Source organism: Botryllus schlosseri, chromosome 7, assembly GCF_051294905.1.
Source record: "Botryllus schlosseri isolate E-star chromosome 7, Bs_hap1, whole genome shotgun sequence".
In the NCBI taxonomy this organism is placed as follows: domain Eukaryota; kingdom Metazoa; phylum Chordata; class Ascidiacea; order Stolidobranchia; family Styelidae; genus Botryllus; species Botryllus schlosseri.
Genome location: NC_137242.1, coordinates 17,454,014 through 17,459,452, shown reverse-complemented (window position 1 = coordinate 17,459,452; position 5,439 = coordinate 17,454,014). Strand labels below are relative to the sequence as shown.

The 5,439-nt window shown below is 40.6% G+C and overlaps 1 long non-coding RNA gene across 1 annotated transcript; it reads right to left on the bottom strand.

Moving 5' to 3' along the window:
* Positions 1-3,063: 3,063 nt before the first annotated feature.
* LOC145442938 (uncharacterized) lies at positions 3,064-4,072 on the bottom strand. The gene is made up of 4 exons (XR_013916176.1): positions 3,571-4,072; positions 3,406-3,514; positions 3,244-3,352; positions 3,064-3,184 (listed from the first exon to the last, which is right to left on the bottom strand). It is a non-coding gene; the product is annotated as an uncharacterized LOC145442938 (long non-coding RNA).
* Positions 4,073-5,439: the final 1,367 nt, after the last annotated feature.

Sequence of the window (5,439 nt, the reverse complement as noted above, 5' to 3'; positions counted from 1 at the left end):
CTCGAAATTAGTGATGTATTAGCATGTGATGCTCGTGATGGAAGACCTGTAGTAGAACATGCTGCAAGTGTAGTGCAATTTATCGACCTAAACGAAGTGTCTCGGAGCGAAATCTTCGTAAGTTCTTGTTACAGGACATTCAAATATGCTCCCACTGCTCAATACGTACATTTGGATTTCGGGATATATGTATACGGCTACATATGCTGTAATTTTCATTTGAATAGAACAGACGACCCGTTTTCCTTGCACTCCTGTTCGGTCTTGCAATCTACATGCAAGATTACCTAGATTTAATTCGTGTAGCCCGTACCGGACTAATAGTTCTCGCATACATTATGACCGCCCGTTGCTCCAAGTTCCAGGCCAATTTAATCCCACATGCGCGGACTCGGCCCTCGTGACTGGGGTTATAATTCTGCCATGGTGGGAAAAAAGCAAAAGTGAGACAGCAGGATGTGGGAGAGACGTGGAGAAAGTAGTTTTTATGCAAGCTGTGCAGTGAGCATAGTCTTGTAACCCTACCTATCAGACGTTGCTATGTCACAGCGTTCAATCCATTGATACAATCAATTCCTGCTTCTCTTACAGCTATGTGCGATATGAATTCATGTTAATGATTTCAAGGTTGGAAATTTTTGGACCGATTCTACAGATTAATGCGCTGCACTAAATCCGGTAGGACGATATTGCCGTAGTTCCATCGGAAGTTAATCATAAAATGCAATTATGGCTAAATTTACGCTATTATAATATGGCCGCTGTTCCGTACACTCATGCGTGGAATGCACTTTATTCCGACTTTACTGGATAGCCTACCCTCTTGAACGGCACATGACATATATGACCCATGTTTGTATACTTGATTGATACTAACAACTTCTAGTTATAATATAATCGAAATTGCTGATAGTCGTGGGTTATCGTCATATAGGCGTAGCCAGCGGGAAAGACGTCTTCGTTCCCCTCTCATTTTCGACTTGTGTATTGTGACGCCATACATGTGACTACGTTTCGTTATATCAGAGTCAACTGAAAAGCTTGATGAAGCCTACGTATAATTTCAAAATAGGAATATATATATTGCGGGAATAATATGAAAAATAGAACTAAACTTTCACTAACTCCACCATTTTACGAACTGCTCTGTGGCCCACCTCAAATGCTCCAGTAGCCCCCCAGTGGGACATGGCCCACCGGTTGACAATCCCTGGTCAGGAGAAGAGCCGTAACAGCACTTCGTCAGCCCCCCCAAAAAAACTTTGGTCTTGGGCCCCCCATAGGGTTATAGACCGGACTTCTGGGGGCTGAAGCCCCCCAGACCCCCCTTCGGCGATACTCTGTTTACCGCTATTTTTCATATTCGTTAAGTGTTTGTTTAATGAATTAGCTTTGGTCGCCTAAGCGCGCGAAGCGCGGGGAATTTCTAGAATTCATGATTGAATCGGTCAGTATGATCGGGAATTGTATATATATTGTTATCAATTTTTATCTTCTCTCTGCTCACGTAATCAGATTTGCCGGTAGAACTGAGCGAGGTGTGTTTGAAAAGGTAGGACCACTCAATAATAATTAAACATATTCGGGCGTATCCGTTGGCAGGAACGAAACAGCACCTCGTCATTTAAAACAAAATTGCATAAATTTTCAAAAAATACTGTATGATTTATGCTAATTCACGAAATAATTTTAGGCCCCCTTCGAGCTCGGGCCCTCCCAATTTGGGGGTTTGGGGTGCGGCAGTTACGGTACTGGTCAGGACTTACGTAAATGACTGACAGAGGTGGTCAAAGTAGTTAAGAAAGTTTCTAAAGTAGTCCTAGAAAGAAGTAGCGAGGCAGAAATCTACTTAAGTACGAGTAGAAGTAGTACTTGCATAATCGCTTGCATAATGTTAAAGCCCGTAATAATACCACTGGACAAAAAATCATTATGGTAGGTGAGGTGAGAACTATTTTAGGGTAATTGGGGGGCGTTGAGCTCGAAAATGGCATTGGTTTCTGCAGATTGGCTCTATTTTCCATGATACCACCTAATTTGGACGTTTTTATTTCATTTTATTTATTTCATCCAAAGTTGGTTACATTTTATCCCAACAGTCTATATTGAATGTCCGTCTGTACTGAAACCATGAGAATCGGAGAAATATAAAACACAATTAGATCGGTGGAGCGAAACTGTGTTGCATAAATCTATTCTTTTCCGCATATCGAGCACAAAAATACCCCATTTATTCGTATTTTCATCCGATTATCCTTTTATATTGTAATTTGTGACAATAAGATTCCTATGCCGATAGATGAGCTTGAAGTGAACAACAATACAGCAGTAATTCGGTCAGTAGGGGTCTCAGCTTTCCCGTGGCCACTTACTGGCCACGAAAATAAATTTTCGTGGCCGGCCATGGAAAAGCGGTATTTCGTGGCCGGCCACAGCGAATTTCATGGCCGGCCATAATGATTCATCGTGGCCGGCCACAGGTTCGTGGCCAGTTAATGATTTTTAAATATCATATTGAAGTTCTGTACATCCGAGAAGCTCTTTAATGATCTTTGCTCGTCTAGATTGATTGAAACTGTCATCTTTCAATCATTGTGACTATCTGAAGCAGATCATCTCTATTTGCACTGCGTCGGTTTGGTTTGTGAAGTATAATTACACGAATATCGTCAGTTATCAAATGATATCACTAAACCTACTACTTAATGTCGTCGGGAAGGGTCTAAAATTCCATCGGCTCGGCACATATTTACCCTTTTCCTGCATGCGCTGTAGAAATGTATTTTATCCTCTCACTATCACAAATTTACGGTCAGGAACGATGTAAACTCTGCTAGTGCTACCACCCAAACAGAAGTTCCTTAAACCGTCCTGTCTACTTGTCCACTTGTCTTGAAATCATCCAGCTCTACATCAGAAAGTTCGTTCCTACACCAGTTTCATATAAAGGAGAGTAAATAAAATCATAATTGCGAACTGCCAGCCACGCCGCCCCATCGCTAAAACGGCGTTTAGATGAACTCTTTCGGATTATCACCGCACTGACGTATTGTACGCAAGGAATCAATTATTATACAAACGAATTGCTTTTATTAGTCTGATACACAGATTAACGAATCAAGAAAACCAGTAGAATGTATTTCGAGGCGTTACCCGACGAGTCTCCTCTGCAATACGTCCTTTTCTGTGGTAAACGAAACTATGAATAAGCAAACTTTCCAACCTAATAATACCCAAATGTACCAGTAAAATCTAAAAGCATGTTCCCGAATGCCTGACGATATTGACGGCAACACTCAGTGCTCGCAGAAAAGTCGAATTCCTCGTCACCATTCAGAAAGTGCTCGGCAAACTGAAACAGCAATTGCGATTACAGATGAAGAGTCTTTTGAAATTTTGAGTTACCTTCAATACCAAGACCCCGCAGTTATAAGAGTCATTCTTTTGACTATGAGTCCTGGATACGATTTCCCACCCAGTGGCAGAACTATTTGTATGGTACTTCCAGAATCCCCTGGCAGCATAGAGATATGCAGAGTGTCAACAATAAGTAAGATCTCAGTTACTCACTTCCAATTACGTTCCAAGCGTCTTCGGTAGTGTTCCTCATTGCCCATGGGGTCGTATAAGTAGAGTGTTTTTGGATTTACGTTAGTCGCCTGCCAAAAATACTTTTGATTTAATTATTAACACACCAATAAGCCGTAAGGCCCTAGTCGCTTCCTTGTAGGGCATTAATCATATTTCCTTTTTCCTTGGTGTGACGTATGAATCTATAAACCGAGCTATTATCGGCCTATCCATCTTTGTATCCAATTCATCAGTTACTTGAAGTCGAGGTAGATGCAAGTATCGTTCTAGTATTGTTATCATAGATAAGTCCAACCAGTGAAATCCAATGATTGACGACATGCAACGCTGTTATGAAGGAGCAATTCAACGATTGATGAATCTGAAAATATTCTGTATCGATTATTACGGAGAAGAAAAATTGTTTCTATCAAAATTGTTGAATACGTACCGATTTCTTGTGACGAGTTCCACGGTATCTACCATCACACCACCACAACGAGGAGTACTGGCAATCCAGGTACATCTCACTGCTACCTGTCTGAAATGAATATATCTAGATATAAACTTTCGGCATTTACTTTTACCCCTTTCTTTCGTACACGACTCATTACGACATGGAAGGACAGCACCTTATTAGAAGAATTCAAAGAGGGAAATATTCAAATTACCCTGCTTATCCATCAACATTATGTCCAACAATAATTTGGATTTCAATATTCAACTTGGAATTTGAAAATAGAATGAAGCTCAACGGTATCGGACAAAAAGATCGAAAGCAAATTTCTGGAAACAACAGAAGATGTGCTTGAACCCTGCCAATATTACCCAGTGCTACGTACCTGCATCACAATCATTGTCATTTCTTACATATACAGCAAATCTGCAATGAATTAGGTCCAGGTGTCGGTACAGTAATGTACTACTCATGTATTCGTCAGTGCAATTCACAGGGCACTTTAGATTACCCCCGCATCTTCCAACAATTTTAACGCCAGGTCCGTCGAGGTTGATGGTGACGAACATGGTATATACAGCAGGATGATGATGATCCAATATAGACCTGTATATAACCTCATATCGCAGACTTATCGTAGACCTGGTTCAGAAAACAAGGGTTGTATCAGCCCGGCATTACGCAATACACAGCTATTCAGCTATACCAACGATAACAAACTATGTACTTGTTTGCAACTACATGTTTCATACCGTTGGAAAAGAGATATCAGATCGGGGGAAGCACCGGCAACAGCGAGCCGCGAGCTGCGAGCTGCTGTTCTGTGGCCGGCCACAGAATGTGATGTAGATTTCACAGCTTTTCTGGAACTTAAAAGAGTATCTTCCACATATTCTTTGTTCTTTGATTCCCTTATTGTTTCGTCCGGGTACTGTGATTACGGTATTTGGTACTGAAAACGAGAAACATGTTAAATGCCCGCATATTGACCGTTCACGCATCTCGATGAAACATATAGATTATTATGTATTCAAGGTGGTATATAGTCGAGTCTACTTGAGCGTAAATCAAACGAATTTGCAGTGAAGTAAGACAATTTTCCAGTGCAGTATTGTATTATTCATAAATTCATCAGGGCAATTCACGAAAGATATTAAACTGCGCCTACATCCTTAAACTACATATGATCCAATATATACGTATAACTTCTCATCGCAAACTTATCATAAACGATAAACATGGTTGAAAAATGAAGGACATTAATCACATTATAAAGATCATATTTTTTAATCGTTCAATTGCATACTTACAAAATATAACCAACCATACATACGATTGCAACTGCACAATGCACATCTTATGGTAGAAAATCAATATCAGATCGGGGGGAGTACCGGCCAAAGCGAGCTCCG